This window comes from Cyrtonyx montezumae, unplaced genomic scaffold (genome assembly GCF_038088225.1).
Source record: "Cyrtonyx montezumae isolate F1298 unplaced genomic scaffold, pur_monq_1.0 scaffold_6, whole genome shotgun sequence".
NCBI classification, from domain to species: Eukaryota; Metazoa; Chordata; class Aves; order Galliformes; family Odontophoridae; genus Cyrtonyx; species Cyrtonyx montezumae.
In genome coordinates, this window is record NW_027072067.1 from 14,551,942 (window position 1) to 14,578,065 (window position 26,124).

At 40.5% G+C, this 26,124-nt stretch overlaps 1 protein-coding gene across 1 annotated transcript in view; it reads left to right on the forward strand.

The window, feature by feature from the left end:
* Window positions 1-26,124, forward strand: part of TAFA1 (TAFA chemokine like family member 1) — a 196,099-nt gene that overhangs the window by 64,338 nt on the left and 105,637 nt on the right. The gene's annotated exons all lie outside the window — the stretch shown is intronic.

The following is a 26,124-nucleotide window of genomic DNA, read 5'->3' on the forward strand; positions in this document are numbered from 1 at the left end:
AGTAATGGGCAAAGGGAAAGATGGACTCTCTCACATCCTTCAGGCCATGTTTTACTCATTTTTCACCATAACATTGTTTATGTACTTTGTCATTGGTGCTGCTTATCCCTTTCCCCATTTCACCAGGCAAGTCCTTTATAGTCATCTTAAGTGGGTTCTTATTTCTTAATGCAGAGCAAAGTTTTATGCTCTCAGTAGAGGTCTCCATTTTCCTGTCCTTTATACCTAACACATCTGAGCCTGGTGTCGTCTTGATTTCATTGGCATTTAAACTGCTTGACATCTTTAGCCCTCAAGGATGCTCTGAGCTGTAAAGACTCCTTGCTGAAACTGCTGTTCTGGAGTAATAGGTGATTCACGATTGGTTGGCTGCTTTGTGCACTAAAGGAATCAGGCAGCATGTAGCTTCTCCCATTAAAAATTAACACTCTGCAGTAGGCTGTAAAGACCTTTAAATGTTTTGTTGTTAAGGAGCAAATAATGGAAAAACACCACCTTCTTGTTAAAGAGTGAAGGACGCTTCAAGCAGGGAGCTCTCTCCTGCTGTGTGATGTTTGCTGCATTGAAGCTGGTGGTAAAGAGTGATGGCCAGCAGCTTGATTGTGTGTGGGGGTTGTTCAGGTGTCATTCCACCTTTCAGAATCTCACTGCTTCTACCTGAAATGGCCAGTGTGCATATGCAGTATGTTTAGAGATGGATAAGTACCTATGTGATTTGATAGTATTTTGGGTATCCATTCACATACTTTATGTGCACGTTAAGCTTCACAAGGCTGCAGATGGCTAATTTAAAAAGAGACCTGTGGGAAATTTGGCATAGAGCATGTTTGCTAATGCAAATAACAATAACTCATGTGGGAAAGAGTGAAAGGATCATTTAAAATGGAGCACTGATTCCACAACTTCCCAGACATCCATGGATATTCTGGGTGAAGGGGCTAAGCTTGTGCTGAGGGAACCAGGGACTTGGTAATCATTCAGGGCTGTGGGAAGATGAATTGTGGGATGTCAGTGTTCATGTCTATTCTGCACACTCAATTTGCAACAGGAGATTTGCCCGGTGCACGGGGCCCTTTTGCCTTGTTGCAGCTGTCTCAAGCTGTTCTTCACTCTGGAAAACAGCGATGAGTGGAAGGCTGAGATATCCGCAGAGTGGGATGCGGTGATTCGAGCTGATCTGTGGACAGCAGGCACGTTTCCTCCTCCTGCCTGCAATGGCATAATGTTTTTGGCAAGGGACAGAGTGAGAGAAATGAGAAGGGGCATTCAATCCAGCCAACTGTCGCTGCTCGTGTCCACTTCCCTCCACCTCACTGGTGCATTGGTCCAGGTTCAGTTGCACCATCTAAATGCCAAATAGCAGGGCTGCTGTGTGTCTGCAGCTAGGAAGCACTCCTCTGATGCTCTATGCTGCTACCAGGTGAGGAAAGAAAAATAGTTACCATGTAATCAAAGATACCAGAGAACTGTACAGCATTGCCCGCAAATAAGAGAAGTAATGCTGTAAGAATTAATTGTTGAGTTTGTGTTTTTTCTTGGAGAAGCTCTCTGGAGTAATACAATGTGAGGCCTCACCATTTAACAGGGGTCCTTCTGCTCATCTGTGTTGTGATGGGCTTCACTAGGTATATAAGCCAGTGCTTACAATCTGTCTGATGGAGTATAATTGCAGTTAACTAGTGATACAACACAGAGGAGTAATAATAAATGCTATTAATGACAGTAACACTCGTGTTAATGCTTAACAGGATGATTGGTGGGTATTGCTGGGTAATTGCTAGCTTTAATTTGAATTTCACGGAAGAAATTATCTATTGTCAGCCACTTGTCCACTACAGTGTGAAGAAAAAGCTAAACCAGACACCTGCATTCAGGCTGCCCTGACTGACTTACCAGAGTTGCACTGTGCTTCCCCTTAAAGCCTGCCCACAGCCTCCAATGTACAACCTTTATGGAACAAAAACAGCAATGTGACTTTGAGACAGATCCACAGGGTTTAGACCAACTTTCCATTTCCTCAGTTAATTACCAGCATAATCTCTAGATAATCTCTTCTCAAGTCTATGAAGATTGGCTGCCTTTGAATTCAGAGGACACTTGGTCTTTTTTGGATCCCAGCCATAGATTAAACTTCTTCAGAGTGGAGATAGCTGTACTCTCCTGCTGTTGATTGAAACACGCTGCCGAACGATTCTGAAGTTGGATAACTCCTCCAGAAGTGCAAACAATTGCTGGCCTCCCTGTGTCCTCCCACCTCAGAGGTGCCAAATCCCATTATAACTCATTTCTGTGCAGACAGTCAATCACAGCCCTGTTTTTCAATGTCAGAGTTATGCTAGGAAATTACAGAGTCAGAGTTATCAGTAGGAAATTACAGATTATCAAAGAGCCATTCCCACCAGACTTGCAAAATGATGTCTGTAATGTGTTTATTTTTATGTATTTTTTCATCGCTCTTAAAGGGAATGTTACCATTTTATTTTCTTAACTATTCTTACTGCAACCAAGTTCTTACGTATCCCATGTATGGAGCGACCTCCCATCTGCAGCAGACTACCACTGTCATTTGCACACCTCTGCTGCCTTCTGTCCAAGGCATTTTGAAATGCTCTGCGGAGAGCATCTGCCTCCAGAAACACTTGAGTTTATCTGACACCACCTCTGAGAGCTTTGCAGAAGATCAGACAATTGTCAGAGAAAAATTAAATGTTTTCCCGGGGAGGACCAATTTCTTTTTCTTTGTAAATAAACAAATTTTGTGCACTCTCACCCGCTGTACCTGTGCAGATGTACGGATCAGGATCATCTCAGGACTCATTTGCTCACTGCCTGCCTGTGCCTGGGGGTGCAGACTTGCAGAAATTGAACTCGTTAGCCCCAGAAACTGTTCTTGCTGGTGCTGAGCAGTCCTTCAGCAGGCTGTAAGGCCGTGCCTGGCCCTGCCCTCCTGGTTATTCACTTCTAATTGTAATGGGCTCAGTTAAAAATGCTAGCAGCTGAGAGCCTATATCCTTTCATGTCACTGTTGGAGAATAGAAGTACTAATTTTAAAAAAGCATATTTAGTAATTTATGATACAGCAAGAGAATCAAATGTTTAATATCTTCTTTGCTGTAGGGCATCATTTTAAATTAAATTTTGCTTGTCAATGGATCTTATGCTTCCAAGCTGTTTCACATCAAAAAATTGCAGAGAGATACCTGTGTGATCACGTCGGTGGGCTTTGTGTCTGTTATCAAATGGTGTCCCTGGCAGCAGATTGCCTCTAAATTTGCTGATATTTGTTTAGCAACTAAACCCTACCCTTTTCTGAAGGTAACTCTGTGAATGTCCACATGGTTTCAACAGGAGATGTACCACCATTCTGACAGATATCCATAGAGTAATTTCCCCCAAGCTCACAGGAAATCATTCCGTTTCCCAGAGGGCCTCCAGCAGCATTTCTGATTGTACTCATATTTTCTTTGCTTTTGAGTGTTGGACAGGCATTCTGATTTCTGGTAACAACTTTTCGACCAGGATTGCCTTGTACTCTCAGGCTTTTTTTTGAAAGCTTACCATTGGGTACAGATTTCCCTTTCATCTTCACATAGCCTTCTCCTGCTCTTTTTCTCTGGAAACATCTGAAACTGGTAAGGAAGAAAGTTGCAGACACCAGCTCCTTCATCAGCTGTATGTGTTACTACAAATGTCAGGCTTGGTTTTGAATGAATGAATGAATGCATGCAAATACATTTGCATGCTTAAACATGGTGCCATAAAGGCACTGCGATAGCAGAGTTGGAGCTGACACTCTGTGGGTGGGGGAAACAGCGCAGCGTTCTCTTCTGCCCTGCCTGATATTTTGGATGTTATCTGGAAAACACAACAGCTGATGAGTTTGCCAATCAAATCTTGCTCTCTTACCAAAGTACAGATGTCATGACTGAAATGTTTGTCTGTGTGAAATGTTGAGAAGTGAGAAAAAGTGGGTGAGAAATAGCTTTTAGAGAATGACAGTGATTTTAGTTTAAGTAATAGGAAACTCTGGATTAGCTTTCTACTGGAAAATAAGTAGAAGATGAACTTAAATGCAGCTTCTGAAACCACTGATGTAGCAGGCAGCAGCTTGTATGTTAAGAACTGTTGGGCAGGTAAGCTCCATACATTATCCCTCTGCCATTTCCAGTCCTGCCAAGTCCACAACCCACTCCCACCATGCCATCCTGGGTTGTCTCTATCCATGGCAGAGGCTGCTCCAGCACAACTTTCTTGTACAAAATGCTTAGAGAAGCAATAAACAGGTTCCCCTTAGTCATCTGACCTGCCATCCCCACCATTGCCATGGATCAATAGTGACCTATGACCTGGGGGAAACTGCATGAAACATTATTTCGGCCTGTAGTCTTGTATTTTCCCATTTTCCCTACAATCCCTTTTGTCTTCCTAAGCCTGTGAGCAGCATCCAAAAACCCTACAAACTGCTGCTGTTTATTAAGGCCTGATGCTGAGTCCAGAAAGGATAAAGGCAGCAAGGAAAGGGCTTCTCAACTGGGGAATATTTTACAAAGGCATATGCATGTATATTAATGTACTTGCACACCAAACCTTTTAAAATCTATGAATGACCTCTGATTGTTGGTTAGTATGGAATAAAAGGACTCTACTCAATCTGGTAAGTGAATGTAATGCTGTACCATATGCCACGTTCCCAGCTGGTGCTGTGTGGTGTAGTTGCAATGACACCAAGAGAAAACAAGCCAAGAATTCAGTCAACTTGTTTCAAAAATAAACTATTAACCCCTGTTATTCTTAAAATATTTTGTGGGGCAGGATACCTGTGGGCAGCAAAAATAAACAGCTTCTAGACTTGCTAACAATATAGAAAAGACTTGAATGCTTCTAACATGTGTTGTTTTACTGAATGCAGCTTATTACTTGTATAATTGGCATAAAATAGAAAGCAGTTCATGACAATGGTATTGCTCATACTTCTATAATTAAGATTGTATCAATGTTTCAAGGGCATATTACCCATTTAGAAAAGTGCATGCAATTAGAGCATTAATTCCTTGGGAAGTAGATATTTAGCTAATTTTTATGAGAAAAACACTGCTTTGGTCAGTGACCAGGTAGAAGAGTCCAAAGAAAATGATTTTGTATTCCAGCATGCCATCAGGTGTTTTGCATTCCTCCCATAATTAAAGCCTAATGTAGAGATGCCTTAACAGACTTAACCAGGAGAAATGCAAATATTCGACCAACTTAGTATGTTCCACTTTTACAATGTATTAATTGCTGTAAATATGCAAAGGTATGCAATTAAAAGGGAGAATGAGTATTTCTAATTAGGATGGAACAGTAGCACATTTAATCAAAGTAGGACACAGTGTGCTACTTAACTACGTATATGTTTTTGCCAATTAGTCAACAAGGAATTCTTGTATGAACAATTGAGCCTTATATAATTGGAAAATGAGCACTGAAGCACTGAAGTCCAAAACAACATTTATGTTACTCTGTAATGCAACAGGGTATTTCTGGTCACCGTTGACAAGTGGGGAAGGGGACAATTCACTGACAGAGCAAAATGAAGCAATGTGTGTGGGTCAGGGGACGCAGTGAGACCCACGTCCTTCCCAGCTCCCTGAGCAGCCCATGGCCTGAGCTGCTCTCTAACCTTTTTCCCTCTTTTGAGTAAGGTTCTGTTGCGTTGTGAGGATTCAGGATCTGGGTTATGCATTCACTAAGTTTAGGGGTTCGTTTGAGAGGAGGAAAAGCCGTTTGTCCTTTGCATAATAACACAAATAAATTTAGATACAGGCTCTACTGAGGGAGCTGACTGGCAGCCGCTGTGATGGATGAAATAGAACATTCTATGGTTGCAGAAGAAAATAATATAATTCCTACTGTACCAGGCAGCCTCCTGCCCTGCGCCCTGACCCCTCAACAGATATTCCTCCTGTAACCAACCTCCTGAAATATTCCCAGAGCTTCTTTCATGGTGAAAGGTAGCTTGCCTAGTGCTTCTCCTATGCTCAGAAGGCACTGGCCTGTAGCTATAAATAATTACTGACTGCTCGCACTGCCTAGCACAAAGTTAGGGTTTGAACTTTCATTCAGGTACCTCTGTGCCTGTTCGAGCTTGCTCTGCGTGGTAAAAGTTGCATTTTTTACATCTACCCTCTTCATTCCAAGTTAAAGTGATTCTGTCATCTGGTTGAGGTGCTCAGACTGGGAATTAATTTGGGATTTTTTTCTTTTTTTTTCCTTCTTTTTTCCTGAGGAAAGTCTCTGGCACCTTTTCTTTCCAAAAGCAAGAATGAAATTGACAATCTAACTCCAGATCATTGCCATCTGAGTATGTAACTCCATTGTGCTCCACAGTGAACTGCAACCAAAAAGCTTTGGTTTGTCCTACAGCCACTTTTAACAACTGTCCTCAGGTCCCAGCCCAGCCAAGGGAAGGACCATGAGTCACAGCCCCTTCAGCCTGGCTGGATCCCATGTTTCTGAATGGGGGATATCTTTTGTCACCATTCAGCTCTGAATGCACTAAAACAACTGAACACTGACATATTTTTGCAGCTCCCTCCTGCAAAGCCTCAAGTTAAATCTGATTTGATCTGCACTTGCCTGATCTGCATGTACCTCTGTGCAGTGTTTGTTAGGTCATCTAAGGAAGAGAAATGGCTTCAAGGACATTCACATGGAAATTAGTGACAATTAAAGGAAAAGTAGCAAAGGGGCAGTGGTTCACCATCACAAGCTCTGTTCTTAGGAGGTGAACATCAAGTAGGTTTGTAACTACCTTGCTCAGGAGAGCTGCTCCCTGGGGAGCCACCTGCTCTGCATGACCATACCCAGTGAGCTGTGGATGCTCCATCCCTAGAGGTATTCAAGGCCAGGATGGATGGGGCCTGGGCAGCTTGATCGGGTAGGTGGCAGCCAGCCTACAGCAGGGGGTTGGAACTGGGTGGGCTTTAAGGTCCCTCCCAGCCCAAGCCATTCCAGAAGATACCATAGAGGCAGCTCTGGATGAAGGTGTGGAAAGCCATAGTACTTGTGCAAGTTTATCTGACCTTCCCTCAGTGCACTGTCAGCAGTTATTGGTCCCAGAAAATGCAAATCTAATGTGTAAACAGTTGAGCTGGCTGCATTCATGCTGAGCTGTGTGAGGAAGCCTTCGCAGAAGCTAGTGAGCGGGGAGATGACTTCCAGCCACGCTTTGTGGGTGGGGAGTGAATGAAGCTGGGGTACATTTACAGGTCACTCATTCCTGAGAGCCTCCAAGTCCTGGCAGCTGCCCGGAGGTGGGACACTGTCCTTCAGGCCATTGTTGCAGCTGTTGCAGCCTTTGTGGCCAGCCCCAGAGGACCCTTCTGGCTGGAAGAAAGGTCCCTCGGTGGTGATCTCCACTGGGCAGGTGCTAACTCTTGCATCATGGCAGAATTGACACATGGATGGCTGTTCTCACTGATAATACTGTATTGGAAAGAGCAGTCTTCTCCAGCTTCCAGCAAAACTCCAAGGCATTTTGCATCTTTTTTTTTATTATTTTTTTAGTGCTGTTATTTTGACAAACCTCCTACCCAACATGCTTTGCATCACTCAAGCTTGCCATATACAGAGCTTTGTATTTTGAGGGAAGGTAACTTTCCTGATGTATTGAAGGTGTTTAGTACTTTCATTTGACCTTAGCTTTAACTTGCTCATATTTGTCACTGGAAAGAAAGGTGATTAGGAAGATCTATGGCACCCCATACTGATTGCAGACAGTGGATATGTGGCGCTGTCAGAATGGGCAATTGCTGATAGAACCGTTTCAAGTGCAGGGCAGTTGGGATCTCAGTCTCACGTCTCTGTCAGCTCTATTTGAATATCTCCTAGCACAATTTCAATATTTACTTCATGAAGAATAGAGAACATCTAGGATTTATGTGTCTGCTCACAGGAATAAAGAGAAAAAGAAGTGATTCTGGGGCTTTGCTGACAAAAGCTTCAACTTTCTGAGCAAAGCTAAATGGTGTTTGGCATTGCTATAGTGGAAAATTAGAATGAAAATAGTATAAAGCTTCTGTTAGCACCAAAAGAACTTGTACTTCTGGAGAATTTGGCATAGCAGCATCATGTGTTCCCAGAACTCTCCCTACGTATTCAAAAATATTGAAGTGAAAACAAATTGGGTTTGTGGAGTGCATTATAGGTGCCAGCAGTCTTGTTTGTGTGTGTCTGAGATAAATGTCCTTGTGCCTGAGTTTATGTGGGGTAATTGTTATCTGCTAAGTGATGTGTGATACCCCTCCCCCCTGGACTTACATCACTCACTGCTCTATGATGCCAATATCAAAGAAATACTGCCTGGATGCTACCATTTCTGTATGCACTCAGTTTCTATGGAAAAAGGAATGTGAGGATATTTTTAATCCCTTCTGCTTTTAATTGCCATTTTCCCTGCTTCATCCTCTCTATTATTTCTATTTAGTCCTTGCTGAACTGAAGAAGTGGCTTTTACAGAATGTTCTGTAGTTACTGAGATATTTGGTTGTTAAAGGTACATGTGGTCTCCTCTGCCTTCTGTAAGAGAAATTTCCACGTGGGAGTAGTGGTGAGGGTTGTGCTGACAGGTGGCTGGAGCCTTAGGAGACCCACTGACGTGAAAGTGCTGCTCTGCTGTGCATCGGGACAGGATCTGTGTCACCTCTGTCCCCTCCAGGGTGGTAATTTTGTCGAGAAAATAGGGGTTCCCTACAGTGTCAGGTCTCTATTATCCCAGAGAAAGCCAGCTGAATTTCAGGGCAGCATAGTATCTTCCCAGATATTTGATGCTGTGATAATATACACTTTATTGACAGCCTGCAAGAGTGCTCTCTAAATTAAGAGCCTAGCATTCTGCAGTAATGGCACAGCAGTTCTCTTCCTGTACTGCTCTTTTTATTCCACGAGTCCCAGCTCCTTACTTAGCTCAGAATAAAAATGACTTGCATTGGGCCTTGCCCAAGCTAACTGATCTTTATGAGGTGAAGGCACTCAGGGCAAGGGCTCTTGCAAGAAGTCACAGCCCTTTGCTGCTAACTCAGAACTGCTGATACTGTCAAATTCCAAATGTTACTTCCTACCCTATCTCATAAATATATATATACATTGTGAGTCAAACTTGAAGGGACCATATGTCTGGGTTTTTCCATACTAGTGTTCCTTTGCAATGCTATCATTATTTTTTTTTTAAGTGAAAATTGCATGTATATGTAATGTTTTTCAGCTACAGAATAGTCTTTATTTGCAGAACTCCTGGACGTCAGGGTCAGGGGCACTGCAGGAATGCAGAAATCTTCTTGCTCAGGGGAAACCTTATGGCTCTCTAAAACTCCCTGAATGGATTGGTTGGCCTCTTCTGCCAGATAACAACAACAGGACAAGAGGGACTTGAGCCAGGGGAGATTCAGTTTGGTTATTAGGAAAAACTTATTCTCCAAAAGAGCATTGGCACAGGGTGCTCAAGGAGGTGGTAGTGTCACCATCCCTGGAGGTGTCCCAGAATTGTGGAGATGTGGCGGAAGTGGTTAATGAGCATGGTAGGGGTAGGTTCACAGCTGCACTTGATCTTAGTGGTCTTTTCCAATCCTTTTTATCTTATGAAAGTCAAACTAACTCTGGTGTTCCAGGAGAACGTGGGTTTTGTTAGATCCATGGCTCTTTGCTAGCCTTGTTAGATCCATGGCTCATGGATCCGTGGTATGGTGTATCCCTGTGTTGGACCCTTTTGTGGAGTGGGACTTCCTAAAGGGAGAGCAGACAAGTCTGAAAATGGACTGATCACCCGGAGGTCATAAAATTGCTAGGAAGAAAAAAAGAGGTGTGTAACAGACTGGGGAAAAAAGTGGATAATCACAAAGGAAAATTACTTCTGCTTGGCAGTTCTCTATAAATGCGTCGTTATACTTGAGAGTTTGCTAACATCTCTGTAATTGCTTAGTCACTGTGTCTCATATCACAGTGGAGCAATTCTGCATGTGTAGGTGCATATAATATGCAGAGATGGTTTTATTCATCTCAAAGGGACATCAAAAGTCTAAACTATATCTAAGAACTGGCATATATTAGTTGAATGAATCTTGGTTTGCACTGACTTCTATATGTGGATTTCAGCATTAATTTCTCCATCAGACAGCTACAGGTTGTCACTGTGCCTAGTCTAGGTATATTATTGCCATATCATTTTTGCATGGATATAGTGTTATTTATTCATACACAAATAAAACCAATAAGGCACATATCTAGTGCATATTTTATTACTAATGTAACATTTACAGCACTTTATTTTTAACATAAAACAACTATATAATGATGGTACGCATATAAAAAGCAAATGTTTCAGCATAAATCACCCTAAATGCTCAACCAGCATGACCATCTCATGTAACGTTTCTATTTATCCATCAATATGTCAACATGCCCTGGTACATCAGATGTAAATTATCATCTGAGGTATCTTTAACTCCTCAAAACATCATCCACTGATCTGAACTCATTCAAGTTCACCTTTTAACTTTTTCCCCAAGATGCTCGCTGTCCATCAAGTGTGTGAAGAAGTTCATAAGTTAACGACTCTTAATTGGACTTCATAATGTGCTAATATAGCACCTTGACTCCCTAATTATACCCAAATATTGAAGAACAATGTCATAACATTAGGATTAAATGAACTGCCTGCCATGCATTATCATGCACTGCAGCGCTTCATGACTTGATATGGCTCTCTGCATTGTCTCCAGTGAGAAATAAAGCTTGGTGCATATTAATGTGGTCAAATTTCAGATCTGAAAATTATTTGAAACACATTTTCACTTGATGAATTTTGATTGAATGAATTATGTTGTAAGGCTGGGCCAGTTCTATATCACTTCTTATTATTACTGTAGGCTGTCGTTCTTTGTATGTGATATTTGAATGGGAATTGTATCCTTTCACCTCAGGTAGGGTAAGTCAAGTTGAAAAAAAATCCTTCACTCATTATCTCCCAAATTATATGGTGTACATTTGCCATATACTAATTTTTAGGTATTATTTGGGAGCAAAGAATTAAAGTAGTTCATTAAGTAATAAAACTGGTATACTCAGAGGTGGAATTAGGCTGAATCCTTTTCAGTTTCTATTTGAGGGTTGCAGGCCATGAGTAGAAAATAATTGTACTTTGCTTTATATGTCAGAAAGTCTGCCTTTAGGCTAATGTTTAGCAACTGAAATACAGAAGGTATTAGTGAAGTTAGCAGAGCACTGCAAGATCAAAATATAAGGAAACAATATTTGGGGTACATTGTAAGTACCACTGTATAGACATGCATTTATTTCCCAAATTTCAATAATCTGCAACAGTCCCATTTTGCCAATTAATTTACAGTTGTCATTCATACAATTGATTTGTCCTCTGATTGAAATAAAACAGAGCCAGGTGCAATGTCTGGTTGCTAGAAAACATACACTGCAAATAAAAGTTGTAGTAGAAAGCTTCATAGAGTTGCATAAATAATTGATAGATCTGTTTGCAGCTGAGCTGTTTTGTTTATTTTGTTGTTGTTTCTTTTCTTTTTGTTATTGATGACAGTCTCTGATTCCTGGGATCCCAGACAGGATGTATAGGGATGGCACGGAGCCAGGCACTGGAGCAGGCTTTCCAGAGAGGCAGCTGCTGCCCCATGCCTGCCACTGTCTAAGAGGAATTTGGATAATGCCTTCAATAATACACTTTAACTTTTGGTTAGCCTGAAGGTGATCAGGCAGTTGGACTTAATGGTCTTTGAAGGTCCTTTCCAAAGGACCATTCCATTCTTTTGGCCAAAATTCTTTATGGATTACACCTTACAAATGCAATTTTCCTTGTGTAAACTATTCACTTTTCAATTTTTTCATTTTTTAGGTCATTCATTTTTGATAAACTTTTTCTTTTCATCTTCAGAGGTATTTCCTTGCTGGGCAAAACCCAACGTCATCTCTCCTAACGTGATCTATTTTGGCTAAATCTTTCTTAACAATGTGGGAAGTCATTTTTAAAAACAAAACAAATTCAGTCCACAAGATGAACAACAGTAGGGCAATTCTGAATATCACTGCAGCGAGAGAGAGAACTTTAGTTGGGCTTAGATAAGAAATGTGCTGATTATCCCCTGATGTTGTAAATGGCAGCTAATTTAAAATTGTTTTTATAAATAAATGATTCTCAGTCAGCAAAGGAGCACCTCCATTTCTAAGCTGGAAATGGTAATTTTCTTGAGGACTTTCAGTTGTTATGAAAGGAAACCTCATTATACACTACTGTCTATACCATCAGGTGTCCTGCTTTGAATCCAATAACCAAATCCAACAGCCTCAAAAGGGTATTAAACATCAATATCCTTTCCTCAGTGAGAACTAATCAGTTCCATCTCTCTAGCTTTCAGGATGAAATGAGGCTGCCTGGTTGCTGCAGAATTTACAATATTTATAGCTGCATTTGACATTCTCCATTTCCGTTTCCTTGTTTCCATCCTTCTTGTTCTCTGTATTTACATAGGATATGCGTAGTGCTGCAAATTGCTCCGAGCAACCGAACAGTAGGGTGTCAGCCTTAGGAACAGCTACATTATTTTGCTCCACAAACCAGTGCATAAATCATGTGTATATCTTTATTGTTTCCAGTCTAGAAGAGCATCCCCCGGAGCTAAATGACCACTGGGGGAACTCTTTGGACATAGCCGTGACCGAGCAGTCTTTGTTTCCATGGTTGTGCCCACATCTCCTAGAAGCTGGGCTGCAGAGGGGGCAGACACCTTCAGCCTTTGCAGCTGTTTGATGTGATAGGATGTTTGGAAATGGCAGGCAGAGGAATTTCTGTTACCACTAAATGCATCATCACGTATTCCCTCCATTCCTCTGAGAAGAAATTTTCATTGGAAACAAAGGAAAAAGCATACAGGTATAAAAGGTCTTTGAAAGCCGATTTGAACCCTTAATAATTTTTAGGCTGTTAAAAGACATTTCCCTAGAGCATAACACATTACTGTTCTCTTTTAAAATGTGAGATAAATACATATAACCAGTGGAAGTGAGGGATAAACATTTAGGTAGGGTTCATCTGGTGGCATTCTTTCACATTTTGATAGGTTTCTGACAGTTCGGTTACAAGTACAGTGGTCACACACACGTGCTCCGTACCCTCAGGGACAATACAGATCCCAGAAAACACAATGAGCATTCCAGCAACGATCACTATTCAGAACAACAGTGTCTTCAGTCTGGATATCAGTGGCAGCATCTAATTATAAAGAAGAAAACGTCAGTGCTTTTCCTTTATTACTAGCATTGTAGCTGCATTAAATCTAACTTTATTTGACAGAGCCTACTCAAAATTATCTCCTACAGAAATGTGCTATCAGACAGCAAGTGTATATCTATGTCAAAACAGCCAGCAGTAACTTCTGTTAAGCAATTTAGCAAATATGGAACCTTCAAGCACATATACTATATTTCATTTCACATTTACTGATATGACAATTAGCCTTCAGTGTCAAGATAAAAAAGATTATGGATGCAAATATGGCTATTCCTTTTCTTTCAGTTGATTGTGTTTGATCACAGCCAGATACTACTTCTTGGAGTGATGAGTTTAAATATGTTCTACTCTTTTCTTAATGAAAAAAAAAAAGGGAAGGAAATTGACAGCAGAGTACTTAACTGCTGAGATTCATCTGTTCAATTTATGTATATATGAAATGTAATTCAAGTAGCTGCAAACACTGACTAATCCAAGAATTCAAGCTTATTTGAGTTTTCTGTGGAGAAGCTTAGATTAGATCAACTTGATGAGTTCTTTTGAGTTGCACATTACAATGTCCTAAAGCTGATCTTACTGTATTCACACCAAATCCAAGCTGGGCTCCTACTCTCAGAACAGAATCAGAATTTGCATTTTCTCTTTAACAGAAGCAAATATCTTTTTTGATTGTGGGAGGAGTTATGCAGATTATCTCATTCTGAAGCAGCAAAATGACATGAAAAATCCTTATTATGGAGTCAGTCTGCATATATGAATTTTCTCATTGTCATTTTCTAACCATGAGCTATGCTTCAGTTTTGCAGCCTGGAGGTGGCTAAAACTTGTCCAAGAAATTCAGAGACAAAGTTGTCAAAAGAAAAAAATTCTGTAAAATTACCCAGAAATGTGAAAATGCATGGTTAAAATGAGTTGCTTCTATATGGCAGACCACAGAGAAGGCACGTGGAAAAGTCTGATGGGATACATAGGCAGGGAGCCATAGTTCTGCTGAAGGACTGGCACAAGCTGGACTTGACCTGGTGCCTTAGGTGAACCCAGAGGTCTTGTTCCCACACCAAGCTCTGCCACTGACATGTGGTAACCAGGGACAGCAGAGGTTGCTGTGGACTGTGGGCACTCTTGAGGAGACTCCTGGGCTCTTGAGAATAGAGACCTTTCCCTTTGAATCTACACTCCCCAAAGAAGAGTTATACTTTTTATATTTTTATATTTGTTGGTTGGTTGGGCTTTTTTCAGCTTATTACCTGAAAAACAGGCATAACAGTGCAAGGTGTGTGTGTTAAAGAGATGGAGCTAAGTAAAGAGAACAATAAAAGCTGCTGAGATTATGCTGTTGGCAAAAGAGTTGGATGCAGGTAAAAATCCAGCAGATCAGCTCAATAAGATGAAATTCACTGAATGACACCAGGAAATAATCAGAAGAATGTGTTCAAGCCACAATAAAAACTGAAAAGAAAACATGGAGTTGGCCACAGCAGGTGCACTTTGTACTGCTGGCACTCCCGAGACCTGCCAGAGAACATTGCAGGCATGTGGCAGCAGAGTGTTTGAGTATAAAAGCAGCATAAAGTTGCCTTGGCATTCACATCCAATACAAAAGAAAAGCACTGCTTGGATACATAGAAAATGTGTATCTTCCAAATATTTCATACAGAGATTGCAGTGCTTATGCAGCTCTAATCAAGAGGACATTCATGGAAGAAACCAGCAAACAGCAGGCTTGAACAAATGCTTTCCCAGATCCAAAGTGGGTATTATTTTTAATCATAAGATGTAAAGCATCTATTGCAGTAAACCCCCGATCAGTATCTTGTTACCATGTGAGTTGTTCCATTGATTTCAGTGGAGCTATTAAAGATAAGCTTGTACTTAAGTGCTTGGCTGTGTTGAACGATAAAGCAGGTAAGTGGTATTTGCAAAGATACCTGACAAAATCTGCACTCATTTGCAAATTAACTCCCATTTCATAGTCTGTCCTTTAAGAAAACATTAACTTCACTGAGAAGACGAAAGGATCAGAGACCCAAACTGTACCAAAACAGAGAGAGAACGTTTTCCCTGCAGAGATTTTAACAATGTGCAATGACCTCCAACAACTTAATTAAAGAGAAAATGCATGCACGAAAAAACAGTACAAAGATATAGCTAGGGCTAACAATTTTGCTCTGCATCAAAAGTCAGGAAATCATTGTGCTTCATGAAAAGCAACTGTCAGTCTCTGGCTAACTACAAAACATACTGTGGTGCACTGAAACATTAGGGAAAAAAAAAGAAACTTTTGCTGACTACTTAAAACTGGGCATGCAGCTAAGAGTCTTTTTAAATACCCAAGGGAATTAATTAATTGGGAATGAATAAACATCACAAAGGCAAAGTCCATTGGAGAGTTAATTGCAGGTATCTGCTCCCAAGCTCACCTGCTGCTTTGGCTGTTGCTCCCCAGAACTCTCATTGTTAGCTGCTGCTGACCTCACCATGTGAGGTTATTCTACAGGCTTGCCTAAAATCTAGGTGCTATAACCCTGTGCAGTGTTCACTTGAGTTGGCTTTTCTGGTGATTAATTTGGGGTGTCTAATTATAAGAGAGTGGCAACTTTTCCTTTTGCATCAGTTGCAAACCCAGAGAATTTCCATCTCCACCAACAGACTTTTCTGCTACAGGTTTTCATGTTGTTCCTGCCCTTCCAGCTGCTTCTTTCAGTGATTGCCTCTCAGTACTCTTCAATTGTCTCTTACTGGCTTCACACTCAGAGTTGTGGAAGGGGGCACTGGAGGTGCTTGATCTGAGCCTCTGCTCATAGGGCTTTTCAGGTAGGGGACTACAGCAAGTCTTAGCAGCAGTGTAGCTTTTTTGACTTCCTTTGTAAATGTTGTCTTCTGCTGGTGAGATCTTTCACCTTAAGCGAGTGTTATTAAAGAAAATGGCAAGCCAAGGAAATTTAGATGATAGTTCTCTGCAGGTTTTTAACCAGTTTTCAGGAAAAATCTATGAATTTATCTGTATTTGAATACGACTGTTGGAAACTTCTTAGAGGAGTGTTGTGATGATCAGGATATAGGTCTGCGCCTGGGATGTCTAGAAGTCACACAATATAAAATGCAAGCAACTTTCATCAATTCACGCACCTGTATCTTTCCTGCTTTGCTCCTATGCAAAGATTCTTGTAGGCAGAAACAAAGATGTTTGGATAGAGGGGGTGGACGTTATCAAATTTGGGAATCAATCCAGGTGAACATATTATCTACAGTTAGTGCCTGAAAGTTACTGTTGAGTTCTAAGTGTCTTTGCTCATGTGATCTCTGTGAGGATGCCTTTTCAGCAGTGTCATTTTCTCAGCAATGTCAGCTGAAGTCCTATTTTCTCTTTCCTTTTCCCAATAGAGACCAAAAAGAGCATGAAATGAAAAACAGTACAAGATCATGAAAATGTTAAAGAATTATAAGATCATGTGAGGTTAGAGCTTACCCAGCAAATTTGGACATAAATTTGAAGAAATACTGTAAAATACATGGTTGAAGCTTGGACTCTTACCTGCAACTAGCTAATCATGTAACAATACACATTATTAATATCTTCTAGCACAAATCAGACTTGATAATTTTTCCACAAGGCTATTTATTGTATGCAGTTTTGGAAATGTACATGGCTTGATTACAGAAAAACAATTGGACAGAGTCATTGAGAGTTAGAGCAGGTAACCAGCAAGACTTGCTGTACACTTTGTACCTTCTGTTATACAAACACCAAAATATTTCCTTTATTGCAGCGTCTCATTCCCATGTAGAGTACTACTGCAGAATACATGGCTGAAACAGAATAGCCAAGTAGGTCCTCGAAGTATTTATTTGAGCTTTTAATCTATGTGTGTAGATTAGAGTTTAGAAATGAAAACATCAAGGAAATGCTTCTGCTTCTTCTGAGTAAAACCCAGTAAGTTGCACTCTAACGTCACATTTAAGTTCTAGGTTCAAGCAATAGGAATTCAGAATTGAACTCACTGACTCTCATTGGCACGCATGGTGATCTGGAGAAAGCTAATCTAGCTGTTAGTAGACATCTGTAGTAGTGCAGGCACATGTCTTGTTGAAGTGTGTGTGTTTCATCTGAACTGTACCATTTAGCAAATAAAAGCCATTTAGTAAGATACAGTAGATGGATGCTGAAATTGGCCTATTAAAGATGCTTTAACAAATGGTGTAAAGAAATTCTCTGCAGCTGAGATGCTATGCTTAATATGACTCAGAATAGATAAAGCAAATAGTGACTAAAAGTAAAAGCACTTTATAGGAGATAATTATCATTTAAGTAAGGTACTTTGCAGTTGTGAGGAATTTCTGTAATACGCTTGTATTTCTGCTGCATTAAAGGTAGTTTCCTCTCAGTAGTGACTCAGTGTGGAGCAATTTGTTTTATAATTTGGGAGTTTAAAATGTAGTTTGTAGGTTTGCTAAAATATCTCAGACTCTTCATTTTGTGATGGATAGAAATGAGCTGTGTTATTTATGAATGATTTCCCCCCAAGTACTTATTAACTACCAACCACAAGCCCCCTCATCCTCCAACACAATTTCCTCGTGAGTAGATTTTCTTGTTGCCTGTGTGATATTTTCAAATACCACAAAGAGCAATGTGCTGCAGGGATTCTCCTGTAAAATTCTGATTAACAAGTCATTAAAGTTAAGGTCGTGTTTCAAATACACATGGAAGCAATCCCTTTTTCTGTTTACATACCATAGTTACATGAGTGTGTGGGGTCTGGCTGGGTCATAAATATGTATCCATGTTATGAATATATATCTTTTTCCTCCTTCAGATATCAGTTCTCTATGAAACAGTTTTTGATTTTCAGAATCTGAACCATAGTTTTTGCTCTTCATTGCAGATAGAGATGCTGGGAGGAGGGAGGTTGGAGGTGGATTTCCATCATGCCTGAAGTATGGGTTGGCAATATTCTTTGTGGACTTCTTGTATTGCAGTATTACAGGATGGTTAAGTTAGGAGCAACACCAAACAACTGGTTGTGCACACTTCTGTTATGGAAATAGGTTGTCTTTTGCATGTTCAGGCCTCCAAACTCAGGATCAACTCTGGGAGCCATGTTTATTTTCCTTCTGTTTATGCTTGCACATTATAACCCTCAATATTAATGTTTAGCACAAATCTTTTGGAATTATTGCCTGAACACTTGTGAAAACCTGTTCTACTTTTTCCAAGTCCTCCAATAGTCTTCAGAGAAGCAAGGCAAATATCTATTATCCTGCCTCTCTTGTTTGCTTTACCTCCTCAGTATAACTTCAGTTATCAAAACAAAAGCCCTGGGTGAAATACTGGCTTGACCCACACCCGTAAACAAAGCTTAATGCTGATATTTCAGCGTTTTATTATGTTTTATCCATCACCTCCGGTGAATGTACATAGTTGGAGAATTATGTCAAATGGCCCAGTGTAATTTGTAAAATCTTGTTGGGTTATGAGACCATTCAACCACTGAAGTTCAAAGTATTAAAATTAAATAATATTAACAGCTATACTATGGCTACTAAAAATGGCCTTCATAAAATACAATTAATAATAAGTTAAAGGTAGTGTTAATGAATCAGTAAGTAAGCAGAAATTTTTCTTCTCACTGTTTTATGTTCAGATCTGACTTTATCTTCAGGCATTAATGACTCTTTAAACTTATCTTTAGATAGCAGTCAACTAAAGGAAAAGAGAGAAGCTGTCTGGATCAGACATGATCCATGTGGTATGACAGCAGTGCCTCATGAGCTGTTTTGCCATCCCCTGCAGTCTTTGTTTTCTTCTGGGCAGAGTGACTGCTCGTGGGTTGAGCTCCTGGCTCTGCCTCCCTGGATGAGGTGGAGAAGGTTGACGCACGCAAATGATTTTGCCTCCTTAAGATAACTTCTGAGATATGATTCCTGAATCACTTTTTTAAGTAGGTTACTGACTTGATTAATCAGATTTCTGCAATATGTGTTACTCATAAGCAGTTAGGAAGCTTTTCCACTTCATCATAAAGCACTTTTATTTCACCAGGCGTTAGATCTGTTTAATATGCAATCTATTCAGCAACTGATTGCAGTGCCCTATACAAGATTTTTATGAATCTTGCTGTATGTTTTAGTAGTTCAGGTAGTTATTGTAAGGTTTAATGTTTGCAGTACTTCTGAAACAAATGACTTTTCAGTGTCCTTAATATTTTTATCCTGTCAGGAGTAAGCTAATATTTGAACGCAGAACAAGTTTTATGTGACACAGCAGAAAAACAGTGGTACCATACCATTCCATACTCATTTTGTATTGAAGATGTGACTGAGAATGACTTGTAAAACAAAATTGAGCCTTGTATTGCTGTATAAAGAACGTCCTGAGAAGGAGATGCTGCCATTACAATGAGGATAAATAAAACTTTGCTCTTAGATAAAAATCCCTTCTTTAAATACCTTTCTCCATCTGCAGGGTAGAGCATGACCATGTTGCTTAGGTATTGGCCCATGGAGATACTGCAGCAGTCCCTCCCACGCTCATTTGATTCCTCAGGCTGAACCTCATGGTGTGGTCACTCTGAGGTGTTCTCTTACCCAACCCTTTCCCATGCATCTGGCATGGTTGTACACATCTCTCCTGTGCCTTTCTGCCTTGGAAGGGCTCCACAACCTGTGTAGTGAGCGCTGCAGGTGAAGATTAGATTTAGGGTCGGGAAAATGATTTCAGGGATGAGGCTATTCACACACACAGGTTGGAGCTAGCCCATAATGCCTCACTGAGAAGTTAAAATCAAATTTGCTGAATAAAATATTTCAGGGTAAATCCAATCAGAGGCTTGGACTACCCATACAAGGGGAAAACTTCTTCCCTTGGTTCCTTTTGTGTCGCACTGCCTCCAGGACCAGCCGTGTCCTGGTCTATGTTAGCACATCTGGTTTACCTTTCCTCACCATAGTGATTTGCACTTCTCCAAATTTCCTTTTCTTGATTTCAGTCTATTTCCCCAATTTATCAAGATCATTTTTCTAAGCCTGTCCCCGGGAGACCTTCCTGCCTCTTCCAACCTCTCGTCATGGGCACGTTTCAGAAGTGGCTCTCTTTTCTAATTACTCACTGTGTAAAAAGCAGTACTGCTGCCGCTGATAAAGACTGGTAATCATTTCTTTGCAGCCTGCAGAATTTAATGAGTGCTATGCTTCTGCTCTATGAGACTATAAATGGGCTTAAAACTCTCCAGAAGATGTATAATTATTTATTTAAATTTAGCGGGTTTATTGATTCCTGTGGAATCCGTTTCATTTCACCCCTGTTAAAACCCAGCTGACTACAGAAGGTAGCTTCTTTGATAAATTAGTGATTGAATGTAATTAATTATTAATTGTGTCTCTTGTTCTTCCTCTGGTGGCATGAGGTGTAATGACCCCAATTACTTCCCTCCACCCCCTATTTCATTCAATGAGTTTCCACACCAAATTCAGTCCAAATTTTGCAGAAGAATAATCTTAGGCATATTCTTTGCCTGTTGTGTTGGTAGAATGAACTGTGTATTTTCAGTGTCTGAAACTCAATGAAGTTATTTTGTTTTTCTTGTATTAGTTTTTTAAGTATACCTGTCCATTCCTCACCAGAAGCTATTGCATTCCACAAGCACATGCTGTGCTTGGATGTAGACACGTGCACTCCTTCACCTACAAATTATGGATCAAAACTGCAAGTGTTCTAAAACGATTATCGAAATTATAAATCATATGCTCATGTGGCCTAAATAACCTGTGAAAGAAAGAGCCTGGGGATCAGGTCTTGAACCTTGTGCAGAGCTGTACGTGGAAATCATTTGTGGTGCAGGAAAAATTGGTTTAAGGAAGCCCTGTCTGTGCTATGGGAGAAATCGGCCAGACGTGCTGCACTCTGCTATTTGCTTCCATTTCAAAATCACTGTTTGCTCTGAAGACCCCATTTACTGTAGCTGCACACATCACTTTTTCTCATGATCTTGACTTATCTTCTTATTGACCTAATGGGGGAGAACTCAATATTTTCTCTAGAAGATGGGATTACAGGCGGCACTGAACAAATGATCTCCTTTTTCTCATCACAGCTGCAGCTACCTGGTGGCTCACTGGCCCAGTGACCAGCAAACCTGCTGCTCAGCATCATCCTCAGGAAGTGGCAGCTCTGCAAAGCGTCCTTGATCTCACTGAAGGATTTCTAAGTAGCACTACCTAATTTCCAGAGGTTTTATTTTTCCCTGAATCATTTTAAAGCAAGTTATTCTCTAAAAGGATTTATAACTTACTGTTAGAAATCCTCTTCATTGCTTTTTATCCCTTTAGGATTTTGTCAGGATTACTATCAGGATTTTTATCTCTAGGGAAATATGGCTTCAAACCTCATATTTAAAAAAAAATAAATCTGCAGTATAGACTGTCAATGAAGCAGCCAACACATTTATATTCCTCTTCAGAATAGCCTGCCTTGTAAACCAGAATATTTTTAGCAAGGTGTTTTAATTTTTTGTGTGTTAGCAGAAAGCAAAGTTCTGCCTGAGGAAGACTGTCCCTACGGATGACAGCGAGACCCTCCTGGTTCTCCATTTTGGTACCATATATGTTGAAAATGCTTCACCATTTTTTGCTACAGCTACATTCTTACTCACCCCGCTCCCATATTTTAATATATTCTTTAGCTCTGCTCAGCCATTCTCTCAGGATTGTAAGCATGTACATAAGTAAATCAAGCAGTCTCTCAAGTGCTTTCCTTCATCAAGGCCACTCTCATGTGCCAAGGAGGAGCAAAGAAAGAATTAGGGACATTAGTTCCTGCTACTCTAGACCCAGGAGGCACTGTAGGATAAAAAGCATTCTAGCTTTCCTGTAAATTTTTCTGTGGGCATAACAATCAGGAAGTATACATGGGGTAAAAACTGAGCAGGCTTGACTGCATATGTGATCTCTATATGTGATGTTGTTGAAAGGCTGTTCTATCCAGGCTTCTTATCATGACTTAAAGCAGTCTTCCCATCTAGAGGAAAGGCAATCAGCAGGTTTTGCATCTGCAGCCTCCTGCTTCTGCATGGTGAACTCCCTGAACGAGCCATAGAGAGCTCAACAGCAGTGCTTTGTCGGAGACCTGTTCATGGCCTCGTTACATCTCTGTGTTATACCTAGTTCATCCATAGCAAGCTAGGCCAGCTTCATGCCTAGCTTGCTATGGATGAACTAGGTATAACATGGAGATGTTGAAGGCAAGGTTGAACTAGGTATAGCATGAAAACACTGAAGGCATGACTGGGATGCTGTGCTTGTGGTTCCAGGTCAGAACTGGGGAAGATCCTTAAAAGAGGAGGTGGAGACTGTTTCTCAAAGTGTTTTCCAAATCTTGGTTGTGCCTGGAATATTGTCTCCCACAATGGGGCTCTGTGCTCCAGGGCCACTAAGGATCTGAATGTTGCTATTGTAAATCCGTTAAAACCATTTTTGAAGTAACTGCTTTATTTAGAAAATTCCTGGCTTTTTTTTTCATATCTCCTTTTGCTTTTCTGATCGATAAAGAGAATTTATTGGTAAATAAGCCATCCAGCAGGCTGACTGACACTGACTTAATTGGATAAAATGCATGACACTGCATAGGTTAGTGGGTCACATAAATCTTTTACAGCCAATAACTCTGTGATTTGAAAAAAATTACTTAAAATTGTGTGTCTGGGGATGCACTGTCAAAGCTATCTTAATTTCGTATCCCGTATAATAATTTAAATAGGCTCTAATCTATTATCTCTTATAAAGTCTAAAATGCAACTACTAGGAATGAAATGTTGTGGCTATAACATTTCTAGCCACTGCCTAGATTACATCTAGTAATTCTCCAGTGCTTTGGAGTTCCTTCTGAGATATTTTTATGTCTGATTTCTGAAAAGCTTCTGGATCACTCAACAGTAACTCTAGATTCATTAACAAGAAGAGCAAAATTCAGAAATTCTTGGGAATGATAAAAAATCCAAGCAATAATTAGCATGATCTGTCCACATCAGTGTGCTGAGGGATTTGTCAAGCTGTGACCATATGATGTTCACGAGCTGCATTCTGATTTTCCATTTACGGCAGTGTTAGGATGTTTTCTAATTCATCGTCATTTTCCTGATGAGCATGAAAAGATTTTGCGTTAGAAAGCTCTCAATAAAATGCTATTAACTTTTAAACGACTTCATACAATCCTCACAGCTGGTAGCTGTATGCTATTTACAACAGGAGTTATCTACTCGTATTTACGACAGGCCAGATAGTGACTAATGAGGGCAGCTTTCCTCACCAGGCTCTGCTACTGCTGGGGTCCTTGGGCAAAGCCCTTCTCCCCATGCTTCAAACAGCACATGCCACCTTTGTCCCTCCACAAACTGTAAGTTCTGCTCCTGCTCCTCCGAATTATGTAAGTCAAAATTCACGCAGTTGGTTTAAATGTGTGTGATCTTTAAAAAGAAGCCTGTGTCAGGTAACTTTTATTTCCATCCTTGTATTTGACCCTTCCGGCTTTAATCTGCTTTCATTTTCAAGTTCATCTTTGAACCCATGAAAGCTTTCTTGTCAAAGGCAAGATATTGTATCTAATCACTTGACTTCAAGAGCTGGGCTTTAAAATTAAAATACCAGATAGTCAAGTTCACAGTAAGGACAGGAAAAGTCGTCCGTAAAAACAAAGTTAGCAGGGTTTCTTTCTTTTATCTTCCATGCCACCTCTGAACCCCTGGTGCAGCCCCACCGGTGGAGCCAGCTCTTGGAGGTGCACAGTGAGGGGTAGGGGCATGGCAACCACAGAAATTATCAAATGTCATGAATACCCAACTTGGCAGCTCACCTTACATACATGGTTTGTTTTAGCAGGAGAGCAAACAGTTTAATTGCTTTGATTCCAGGCCCCGACATCAACTAACCTTAGAAAATTAATTAAATATCAGCATAAGTCATCAAGGCAGTAGGTGAGGAGAGGAAAAAGCTTCTATTTTAAGAGCTGCTCTAGGACCTTTTTGTTTGTCTTTGCCAGAGGAGAGGAGTGAGAAAAGTGCTTCCCATTGCTGTTACAGCAAGATCTGGAGAAGCTTGGGTGGGTGAGAGGCGAGCAGCAGTAGGGCATGACTTGGGACTCTCCTACATGGCCCATCATGCAGGAGTTTGTGGGGCTGCTGTCACCTCAGGGTGAACGATGTCCATGGCCAAATTTTCCAGCTCATCAGCTGAATAAAGTTTTTAGAATCCAAATGTACATCAGGACAGGACTGCTATGGCTGGAATGGATGTTAGATTCTGGCTCATATTTCCTTAAACTTTCTAAACACGGGAATACAGTAGGGTTGGTGGTACACTTTCCAACAAAGGTTCGGTGGTTACACAGCAGTCTTATCTCCAGACAGAAGATTTTAAGTCCATGTAGACTCTCTGGGTTCTAAGGAGAAATAGAACTATCAAACAGGAGATTTAGAAGAGAAGACTCAGCTGAAGAAACTCCCTCTCTTAAAACAAGCCCCTGAGCTTCCTCCTGGGAGCACCCACCTCCATGAATGTTTTCAAGGGTGCCAGGAGGGAGGTGGTGACAGCAATAGCTCTCCAACAGCTTTGGGTGACTCTAACTCAGCAGGACACAAGCCTGTTTGTCTGCAGCCTCGGATTTCTGATGTAAATGCTTCCTTTGGAAAGGGAAACAGAACTGCCCTGAATAATTCATGCCTTTTTCTTAATTACTCAATAATAGGTGCTCATTCTTCTGTATTGAGATGCAAGATTAAATGCCAACAGTATATTATGTCTCTAAATCCCATTTTCAGGAGTAGTTTGAGGCCAAATTTTCAAGGTTATAGAAACATCTTAAGATAGAGATAGCAATTTTGAAGATCAGTAATTAAGCTGGGCATCCAGTTCCCTAGGAGCACAGCCACTATAGCCATTCCTGTAAATGTATCTGTTGGCACCTAATGACCTTGGCATCTCTCTGAAGAACAGAGGACTGAGGGAGTTTGGACGACTTCCTATGGTTAAATTGCTGTGTAAGCTTTTGTTAAATAGGAAATGCAAAAACAGTCTTTTAGCATGTTTATTTGGTTAGCTGCTCACTTAAAATATAGCAGAAAAGACAGGTCTTGTAAACAGCTGAAGTGACAAGGGATCTAGTCTTGTCATCTTAGGGGAGAAAAAATAAATCATGTCATGTTTTTCTTCTAGTTCATTTTAGATTTTATATATGAGGCCATGCTATCAACTTTATATGGCATCCTTGGAACACATGTATTTAAATTAATTTTACACTATGACTTTCTCAGGGAGTCTGATGTCTTCTAAGCTTGGCCTTCCCGGCTGCACACCACTGCTATACTTGCTTTGGCAGAACCCCAGCATGGCTGTGGGACCTTTCTGCTTTCTGTCCTCAAAATGTTTTCTGGATCAGAGCTTTTGTCCATCAGAGAGTGTGTGAGTGCCATGTTCAACAGCTTCAAATAATTAGGAAGAATTTGAACTGGAGTAACTCAGTTTTCCTGCACTGCTCAGCAGCAGTGTATTTCTATCGGTTAGCTGAGATTCTGGCCTGCTTAAGAATAAAAGATTACAATTAGATGAATGTTTTAATGTGTTAATTGAGGTGTTTGTTTGTTGTTCGTTTGTTTAAGTGATCTCTGTTGTAGCAAAGTACTGCTTTTCTTTACAGATTTATGCATGTATATCTTTATGGTTAATTAAATTACTAATAGCAACTGGAACAACATAATGGAATGATGTAATACATAACAGAAAGTAGAAAATTTGTGGTGCTTTGATTTCCATACCACTGGAGCCTCAGCCTCCTCTGCTCCATAATT